This window comes from Apodemus sylvaticus, chromosome 17 (assembly GCF_947179515.1).
Source record: "Apodemus sylvaticus chromosome 17, mApoSyl1.1, whole genome shotgun sequence".
NCBI classification, from domain to species: Eukaryota; Metazoa; Chordata; class Mammalia; order Rodentia; family Muridae; genus Apodemus; species Apodemus sylvaticus.
The window spans coordinates 12,905,197-12,916,682 of NC_067488.1; positions in this window are offsets into that span (position 1 = coordinate 12,905,197).

An 11,486-nucleotide genomic window follows, 5' to 3' on the forward strand; every position below is an offset into this window, starting at 1 on the left:
GGTAATTGCACTCTTAAGAAATAGTAAGTACTTGTAGGAAGTGGACATGGAAAATCAGTCTTTGTAGATTGTGTTTTGGGGTCTTTATCTTCTCTTTCTCCCTGCTTCCTAACCATCGTGATGTTATCTGCTATGCTCTGCTATATAGATGTTGCTATTTTATTTTATATTTGAAGTTGGGTTTTGTTAAGGAAATCTAGAATGACCAAGGAACATGATATAAACGACAATGCCATTTATGTGTAGGCTCAGGCAGTGGACAACATTGTCTGGTTGCTTGGTGAACACACATTTTAGATCATTTGAGAATAGTAGTACCTTACCCCTGGGCATGTGGCTGGTTTTTAACTAGGCTCATAAAGTCACAGTGGATGTTAGAAAGAACAGAGAAAGCAGTGGGTCATAGGCCACATATAAAACAGAGAATATGGATGCCCACAAGGGCAAGTGGATTTGCTAAGTAATAGCCATCATGAATGTGAGCTTTGACTTCTAGATAGCACATAATTACCAATAAATTGTCAGTAAAATATTGTAAGATCAAGGCAATGTGGATACTATACTATAAGAGTTATTATAATTCTTTGCTAAAATTCTCCAAGTTTTTCAAGTATTCCCATATTTTACTAAACCTACCAACTTACAATCAGGAATTAAATTTAAAAATCTTTGCCTTTGACTAAAAATAATGTGATTCTTAACTTTTATTATGGTGTATCAAGTAAGCTAACTACATCGGAGCATAGGCTGGATACTGCCTTTTTTCTTGTTACTGAAGATATGTCAATAGAAGGCATAGGATGTAGGGGATCTTCAGACATTTACTCTTCCTTCCATTCTCCAAATCCTATCTCTCATTACCATTCTCAGAATTTGGGCAGACTATCTCCTGCAGCCTCCCCTCTTCTTAGATCACTATCAGATCACTAGTACTTCTCCTATAGCCTCATTCACTACCCAATTTCTTTGACCCAGATGCCATCTTCAACAGGCACTCTCTGAGAACGTCCTGGTTATGTGGCAGGAAAGCAGATAGGCCAGGGACACAGGTAGGTAATCTTTAGATCTTCACTATCTTCTCTCTTCTTCAACCTCAATTGCTTAGCTGTATTCCCAGCTTTGAAGCAAACTACTGCTGTGGACTCTTCTTCATGTCTGGCCTCATACCTAGGGGACTAAGTAGATCCTGGTAGCTCACTCTGATATCCTCCTACTAAGTGTTCTTGGGAAAGTCAGTTGTGTTGGATGGTCTTTTCCTTGGTCAACCATGAGAAGGCATGTTTTCCTGAAGCAGACACAGTTGAAAGGATGTTCTGCTAAAGCAAGCATGTGAAAGAAAATGTGTTGAAGGATTTTTCAGTGATGATGTGCATGTATTAGTCCACTGGATAGACTGGTGCAATAGATGTACAAAACTTGTGGAAGTAAGCAACCGATATCTAATTTGACTAAAGGCCCACTTCATGAGGTGGAGCTTGTAGCCAACACTACTCAGGTAGCCAAGAAACTGAGACATGATAGGAGAGAGACATAGGAAAAAAATAAATATTACTGTTCTTCTAAAGGAACATAGCAATAAAATGATTCCTAATGACATTTTGCTATACTTATAGATCAATTCATTGCTCAGCCATTATCTGAGAAGATTCCTTCTATAGCAGATGGGAATAAATACAACTAAACACTACACAGAGATAAGGAGACCTTGGAATACTCAGACCTAAAGGAGTGTTTCCATTAAAAATCTCCCCTCAGGGCTCAAGGAGCCATGGGTAAGAGAAGAGGACAGTTGTTTAAGATCAGAGGGAATGGAGGAGAGCATGAAATCAAAGTTGTCTAGATACAACAGTGTAAGTGCACATATGAATTCACAGAGACTGAGACCCTATATATAGGGCCTGCATGGCTCTTCACCAGATGAAGTCTTACAATTGAATGAAGACATAGACACATGCCCTCATCCCTAATCCAGAGCCATCATTAACTCCAGATAATAATCACTTGCAAATGAAAATTTAGTTTTCTCCTAAAGAGTTTCACTGTAGAAACAATCTGCTCTGAGTGGGAGATCCAATGCCCAATAGTAGATGGCAAACAGAATTTGAACTGAAGAACATCTTTAGAGGTTCATTGTCTTATAATGTTAATTCAGTTTTTTTTTAAAAAAAACATCTTTTATGTATATAACACAGCTTTCACTTTGGCGGGTTTTTGAATTTTCTGTGTGTAGAAGCATGTGTGTCTGTGAATATATGGATTTTTGTGCCTTTTCTTTGTATCTTTTTCTTGTTTGGTTGTTTTGATCTATCTTCATTAGATTTTTTAAAAATTATCTTATTTAATTTTTAGTTATTATTCCTTAGATGACTGCTTTGTAATAAGAAACAGAAAGTGTATGGATATGGATCAGTGGGAGGAGGGAAAGAACTGAGAGAAGTAAGGGAAGGGGAAAACTTTAGTCATAATGTATTGCATGAATAAAACATTTTCAATATAAGAAAGATAAGGTGAAGTATGCTGAATTCTATACAAATTATGAAATCTTAGTTTTATTTTATTATGTGACTCAAGAAAGCTTCCAATATTTCACAAAATATGTAAAAATGTCACAGTATACATTTAAAATTAAATTCAGATTTGTTTGAAACTATGTTTCAATATTTATTTTATGCTTCAAAAAAGGTATCAACTATAGATATAGCAAAATTTTATAGCAATGATTTATAAATTGTTTGACTCAATTTGTCACAGAATTTTTTCCTGTTTATTTATTTATTCACCTTATATCCCAGTGACACTCACTCACACTACCCTTGTACCCCCTCTCCTTCCAGTCCCAACCTTACAAATCCCTTCCCACATTAAATGCTTCCTTTCTCCTTGGAAGCACCTTGGGGTAAGTCACTGTAGGTCAATGGGCATCCATCCTCTCCACTGAGGCCCAACTAAATAGTCCAATTAGGGAAAGGGAAGTCAGAGACAGTCCCTGCTCCAATTGTTAGGGGAACCATGTGAAGACCAAGCTGCACATCTGCTGCAAATGCATGCTTTTTAGTTGGTGGTTCAGTCTCTGTGAGCTTTCATGGGCCCAGGTTCCTTGACTCTGTAGGTTTTCTTGGGGTGTCCTAAACCCCTCTAGCTTGCTCAATTTTATTCCCAACTCTTCTACAATGCTCCTCAAGCATCACTTAATGTTTGGCTGTGGGGGCTTTGCATCTGTTTCCATGCACTGCTGGATCAAGCTTCTCACGAGACAGTTATGCCAGTTTCCTATCTATAAGCATAGCAGAGTATCATAAACAGTGTCAGGGACTGGCTGTCTTACATGGGATGCCTTTCAAGTTGGGCCAGTCAATGTCTAGCTATGTCAAATTTGGGGTTGAATGTTTTGTGAGTGAGTCCTTCTACTGGAATCCTAGCTGGCTACAGGTGGCCACTTCAGTCTCCATATACCAAGCTGCTGGAAGTCTCAGATAGGGCTATAGACTCCCCAGAACCTCACCAATCCAATGTCACCAGTTACTTCCAGAGATGCCCCTATTGATTAACATTCTCACTCCCAGCCCTCTCCCACAACCCCTCTCCCTACACCTGATCCCCTGTTCTCCTTCTTATACCCTCCCAACCAGACCTGTCCCTTCATCCACCTCTGATGACTATTTTGTTTCCCCTTCATCAGAAAATATTTTCAGAAGTAAAATCTATAAAAAAATTCACCTTAGATTTTCATAGTATAAGAGATATCTTGTGTGACTAAGTGAAAATGAAGTTTCCCGAAATTCGATTTTTTTATAGCCTAATAATTTTTACAGAAGTAAAATTTAGAAAACTTGTATGGGGAAAATTTCCTGAACATAACACCAAAGGCTTATGCTCTAAGATCAACAATAGACAATAGACAAAAAAATAAACAATAGACAAATCATAAAACTTAAAGATTCTGTAAGGCAAAGAACACTGTCAATAGGACAAGATCTTTACCAATCCTACATCTGATAGAGGGCTAATATTCAATATATACAAAGAACTCAAGAAGTTAGACTCCAGAGAATCAAATAACCCTATTAAAAATTAGGGTACAAAGCTAAGCAAAGAATTCTCAACTGAGGAATATTGAATGGCTGAGAAGCACCTAAAGAAATGTTCAACATTCTTAGTCATCAGAAAAATGCAAATCAAAATAACCTTGAGATTTCACCTCATACCAGTCAGAATGGGTAAAATCAAAAACTCAGGTGACAGCAAATGCTGGCAAGGATATAGAGAAAGAGGAACACTCCTCCATTGCTGGTGGGATGGCAAGCTGGTAAAATCACTCTGAAAATCAGTCTGGCAATTCCTCAGAAAACTGGAGACTACTGGAGGACCTAGATATACCACTCCTGGGCATATACCCAAAAGATACTCCACATATAACAAGGACACATGCTTCACTATGTTCATAGAATCCTTATTTATAATAGACAGAAACTGGAAAGAACCCAGAGGAATGGATACAGAAAATGTGTGGTACATTTACACATTTGCACAATTAATAGCTATTCAGCTATTAATAACAATGACTCCATGACATTCTTAGGCAAATGAATGGAACTAGAAAATATCATCCTGAGTGAGGTAACCCAATCACAAAAGAGCACACATGGTATGCACTCACTTATAAGTGGATATTAGCCCAAAGCTCAGAATACCCAGGATACAATTCATAGACCATATGAAGCTCAAGAAGAAGGAAGATCAAACTCTGCATGTTTCAGTTCTTCTTAGTAGGGGGAACAAAATACTCACAGGAGGAAATATAGAGACAAAGTATGAGCAGAGACTGAAGGAAAGGTCATCCAGAGAATTGTACCCAGGATACAATTCATAGACCATATGAAGCTCAAGAAGAAGGAAGACCAAACTCTGCATGTTTCAGTTCTTCTTAGTTGGGGGAACAAAATACTCAGAGGAGGAAATATAGAGACAAAGTATGAGCAGAGACTGAAGGAAAGGTCATCCAGAGACTTCCCAACCTGGGGATCCATCCAATATACAGACACCAAACCCAGACACTTTTGTGGATGCCAAGAAGTGCTTGCTGACAGGAGCCTGATATAGCTGTCTCCTGAGAGGCTCTGCCAGTGCCTGACAAATACAGTGGTGGATGTCTTAGACAACCATTGGACTGAGCACCGGGTCCCCAGTGAAGGAGTTAGAGAAAGGCCTGGAGGAACTGAAGGGTTTGCAATCCCATAGGAAGAACAACAATATTAGCCAACCAGATCCCCCAGAACTCTCAGGGACTAAACTACCAACCAAAGAGTACACATGGAGTGACCAATGGCTTTATCCCAACAGGTAGCAGAGGATGGCCTTGTCAAGCATCAATATGAAGAAAGCCCTTAACCTGTGAAGGCTTGATGCCCCAGTGTAGGGGAATGCCAGGGCAAGAGGCAGGAGTGTGTGGGTAGGTGAGGGAACATCCTCTTGGAATCAGGGGGAGGAGGAAATGGAATAGGTGCTTTCCGGAGGGAAAACTAGGAAAGGAGATTCCATTTGAAATGTAAATAAAGAAAACATCCAATAAAAGAAAAGACAAAAAAGAAAACTTGTATGGTGTAATGGCTATTGTATTCCTGGTTGTCAGCTTGACTCTATCTGGAATGAGCTACAATCCAGAATTGAAGGGCTCATCTGTGTTCCAGTTTTTGAGGCTGAATGACACATGTTTCTGACCTGAATCTTGACAAGGAGCTCTTGAGGTATAGTGGCTATGAAAATCTTAGGCCCAGGCAAGGTAGTATATGACTTTTTTTCTTGGGAGACTGAGGCAAGATCTCTAAAATCAAGATCAGTCTGGGACAAAGCAAATCCCAGATCCAGGCATGGTAGCATACATCTTTAATCTGGGCCACACCTTTAATCTGGGCCACACCTTTTGCTGGAGACCTATATAAATTGGAAGAAGGAAGATTCACTCTTCTTTGCCTGCTTACATTTGCCAGCATGTCTTTGGAACCTTTTTCTACAGAAGACCAGCTGAAACAACCAGCCTTGTGGGACTGAGCAACTATTAGATTCTTGGACTTCCCATTCATAGCTGACCATTCTTGGGGTAATTGGACAACAGACATCACAATAAATTCCTTTAATATAGAGAGACATTCCATAAGTTCTGTGACTCTAGAGAACCCTGACTAGTATATGTATATGTATGTGCATGCGCATGCATATGTGTATGCATATGTAATGCATATGCATATGAATATGTATATGTATATATAATTGAGCAACAATATTAATAAAATATTATTTTTGTAAATGTCTGGAAATGAAGTATCAAACATCTTTACTCACGATGAAACTGTCATTTAATGTCACTGTATGATTCCATCTCACCCCAATCATAATGGCCATATAGATGACAACAAATACTGACATGATTGTACTGAAGGAGGAACTTTATTCACAGTTGGTGGGAGTGTAAACTAGTGCATCCAATTTGAAAATCAGTCTGGAGTTTTCTGAAAAGGACTAAAACTAGAGTTTCCATGCACCCAACTATGCCATTCCTGATCCAGGAAAATACCCAAAAGAATACTACAGAGACAGTTGAGCATCCATCTTTGTTTCTGGTATATTCAGAACAGCTGAGAAATTGAATCAGCCTAGATATCTGTCAATTAATGAATGGATAAGAAAAATGTAGTACATATACACCTAATCTCAGCAATGAAGGAAAACAAAATCATGAAATTTCTAGGGTAATGAATGAACTGGAAATTATGTTACTGTGTGAGATAACTCAAGCTCAGAAAGACAAACTTCCATACCCTTTCTCATGTGCAGAAGGTATTGATCATGCAATCTTTTTGTTTTGTATATTTAACTTGGAATGCAAGCAGAAACCAGGAAGTTAGAAAGGGAAATTTGCAGGAGATATATTAAATGAGAGGGATAAGAGAATATAGGTAAACTGAAAATCATGAGATGGAATACTAAGGGTGAGATTGCTTAAACAGGGAGGGGCATGAGATCCTAGGTGATTCAGAGGGTGAAGGGCAGAGAAAATGCAAAAGAAGCATGTGAAACAAAGAGAACCATACAATGAATCAACGAATCCAGAAGCTGGTTTTTTGAGAAAATCAACAAGATAGATAGACCCTTAGGCAGAATGACCAAAGGGCAGAGAGAAAGTATCCAAATTAACAAAATTAGAAATGAAAAGGGAGCTATAACAACAGAAACTGAGGAAATTCAAAATCATCAGATCCTACTACAAAAGCCTATACTCAACACAACTGGAGAATCTGGAGGAAATGGACAATTTCCTAGACAGATACCAAATACCAAAATTAAATCAGGACCAAATAGATCATCTAAACAGTCCCATAACCCCTAAAGAAATAGAAGGGGTCATAGAAAGCCTTCCAACCAAAAAAAGCCCAGGACCAGATGGCTTCAGTGCAGAATTCTATCAGACGTTCAAAGAAGACCTAACACTAATACTCTTCAAACTATTCCACAAAATAGAAACAGAAGGAATACTACCCAATTCCTTCTATGAAGCCACAATGACTGTGATACCAAAACCACACAAAGATCCAACAAAGAAAGAGAACTTCAGACCAATTTCCCTTATGAACATCGATGCAAAAATACTCAATAAAATTCTGGCTAACGGAATTCAAGAACACATAAAAACGATCATCCACCATGATCAAGTAGGCTTTATTCCAGGGATGCAGGGTTGGTTCAATATATGGAAATCCATCAATGCAATCCACTACAAAAACAAACTCAAAGAAAAAAACCACATGGTCATTTCATTGGATGCTGAAAAAGCATTTGACAAAATTCAGCATCCTTTCATGCTTAAAAAGTCTTGGAAAGAACAGGAATTCAAGGCCCATACCTAAACATAGTAAGAGCAATATACAGCAAACCAGTAGCCAGCATCAAACTAAATGGAGAGAAACTTGAAGCAATCCCACTAAAATCAGGGACTAGACAGGGCTGCCCATTTTCTCCCTATCTTTTCAATATTGTACTTGAGGTACTAGCTCGGGCAATTAGACAACATAAGGAGGTCAAAGGGATACAAATTGGAAAGGAGGAAATCAAACTATCATTATTTGCAGATGATATGATAGTCTACCTAAGTGACCCAAAAAACTCCACTAGAGAACTCCTACAGCTGATAAACAACTTCAGCAAAGTGGCAGGTTATAAAATCAACTCAAGCAAATTAGTAGCCTTCCTATACTTAAAGGATAAGCAGGCTGAGAAAGAAATTAGGGAAATAACACCCTTCCACAAACAGTATAAAGTACCTTGGGGTGACTCTTACCAAACATGTGAAAGATCTATATGACAAGAACTTCAAGACTCTGAAGAAGGAAATAGAAGAAGACCTCAAAAAATGGAAAAACCTCCCATGCTCATGGATCTGCAGGATTAATATAGTTAAAATAGCCGTTTTGCCAAAAGCAATATACAGATTCAATGCAATATCCATCAAAATCCCAACTCAATTCTTCAGAGAGTTAGAAAGAGCAATTCTCAAATTCATCTGGAATAACAAAAAACCCAGGATAGCTAAAACTATTCTCAGCAACAAAAGAAAGTCTGGGGGAATCAGTATCCCTGACCTCAAGCAATACTACAGAGCAATAGTGTTAAAAACTGCATGATATTGGTACAGTGACAGGCAGGCGGATCAATGGAACAGGATTGAAGATCCAGAAATGAACCCACACACCTATGGCCACTTGATCCTCGACAAAGGGGCTGAAAACATCCAATGGAAAAAAGATAGCCTTTTCAACAAATGGTGCTGGTTCAACTGGAAGTCAGCATGCAGAAGAATGTGAATTGATCCATCCTTGTCTCCTTGTACTAAGCTCAAATCCATTTGGATCAAGGACCTCCGCATAAAGCCAGACACTCTGAAGCTAATAGAAAAGAAACTGGGGAAGACCCTTGAGGACATCGGTACAGGGAGAAAGTTTCTGAACAGAACACCAATAGCTTATGCTCTAAGATCAAGAACTGACAAATGGGACCTCATAAAATTACAAAGTTTCTGTAAGGCAAAGGACACCATCAAGAGGACAAATCGGCAACCAACAAATTGGGAAAAGATCTTCACCAACCCTACATCAGATAGAGGGCTAATATCCAATATATACAAAGAACTCAAGAAGTTAGACCCCAGAAAACCAAATAAGCCTATTAAAAAATGGGGTACAGAGTTAAACAAAGAATTTTGACCTGAAGAACTTAGGATGGCAGAGAAACATCTTAAAAAATGCTCAACTTCACTAGTCATCAGGGAAATGCAAATCAAAACAACCCTGAGATTTCACCTTACACCAGTCAGAATGGCTAAGATTAAAAACTCAGGTGACAGCACGTGTTGGCAAGGATGTGGAGAAAGAGGAACACTCCTCCACTGCTGGTGGGGTTGCAAATTGGTACAACCACTCTGGAAATCAGTCAGGCGGTTCCTCAGAAAACTGGGCATGTCACTTCCAAAAGATCCTGCTATACCACTCCTGGGCCTATACCCAGAGGATTCCCCAGCATGTAATAAGGATATATGCTCCACTATATTCATGGCAGCCCTATTATAATAGCCAGAAGCTGGAAAGAACCCCAGTATCCCTCAACAGAAGAATGGATGCAAAAAAATATGGTATATAAACACAATGGACTACTATTCAGACATTAGAAACAATGAATTCATGAAATTCTTAGGCAAATGGATGGAGCTGGAGAACATCATACTAAGTGAGGTAACCCAGTCTCAAAGATCAATCATGGTATGCACTCACTAATAATTGGATATTAGCCTGGAGAACTGGAATACCCAAAACATAATCCACACTCAAATGAGGTACAAGAAGAATGGAGGAGTGGCCCCTGGTTTTGGAAAGACTCAGTGTAGCAGTACAAGGCAGAACCAGAACAGGGAAGTGGGAAGGGGTGGGTGGGAGAACAGGGGGAGGGAAGGGGGCTTATGTGACTTTCGGGGAGTGGGGGACCAGAAAAGGGGAAATAATTTGAAATGTACATAAATAAATATATCGAATAAAATAAAAAAAATTAAAAAAAGAAGTATAGAGCCTCATAGAACCTGAAAAAAAATAGAGGAATAATGGAAAACATGTGAAATAGAAGAGAAGGGGGGGTAAATATTGAGTATTAAAATTATTACATTACTGTTTGTCTTCAAAACAACATAGGTTCCTGACATTGCTCCTAGTTACTCACCATTAAAAAACTGAGCTTGCCAAGAGGCACTTGGGAGGTTCTGCCAGCAACTGACCAATGTAGATGTTGATGCTTGGAGACAACCATTAGACTGAGCTCAGGGACTCAGGTCAGGGAGCTGGCAGAACGACTGGAGGAGTGGAGGGTTTTTTGACTGCATAGAAAGCACAATGACTGGACCATCCAGTGCATCCAGGGACTAGACCACCAACCAAGTGGTGTACAGGGAGGAATCCATGGTTCCAGATACATATGCAGCAGAGGATGGCCCTGGCTTCATCAATGGGAGTGGAGGCCCTTGGTCCTGCGGAGGATTGATGCCCCAGCATAGGGGGATGCTGGAGTGGTGGAGTGGGACAGAGTAGGTGGATGAGGGAGCACCCTCATAAAGGCAAAGGGGAGGGGGGAAAGGGCAGATGTGGGATGGCGGCTTGTGGATGGGTAACCAGGAAGTAGAATATCATTTAAGATATACACAAATAGAATGAGTACTAACAAAAGAAAGAAAAAAGATAAGAAAACTGAACTCTCTGAAAGCTGAATTCATAATAGACTTGTGACTTACTTTCAGTTCATAATCTCCTTAAATTTTGAAACTAAAACTCCCTGACTACAGAATTTTGTGAATTGTTTTCTGGACATAGAACTATAATAAATAAAATGAATATGTAAAGAGATAATTGCATTCCTATGTTTTGAGGAGTTAGCTGAGATATTTATCATTAAACAAATGGATAAAGATATTCATATAGTCATACATCAAATTGTTTTTAAGAAGTAAGATTTTGCTTTATTTATTTTTATTTTATGTGGACTTCTGGTTTGTCTGCATGTCTGTATGAAAGTGTTTGATTCCCTGGAACTGGAGTTACAGACTATAGTGTGCTGCCATGTGGGTGCTGGGAATTGACCTTTGTTCTCTGAAACAGTAGCCAGTTTTCTTTATTGCTAAGCCAATTCTCTAGTCCTTACAATGAATTGTTATTTGTTTTCAAAGGTAATTAAATTTTATCCTCTATGGCTGTACTGGCTGGTCTTGTGTGTCAACTTGACACAGGCTGGAGTTATCACAGAGAAAGGAGTTTCAGTTGGGGAAGTGCCTCCATGAGATCCAACTGTGAGGCATTTTCTCAATTAGTGATCAAGGGGGAGGGCCCCTTGTGGGTGGTGCCATCTCTGGGCTGGTGCCCTTGGGTTCTATAAGAGAGCAGGCTGAGCAAGCCAGGAGA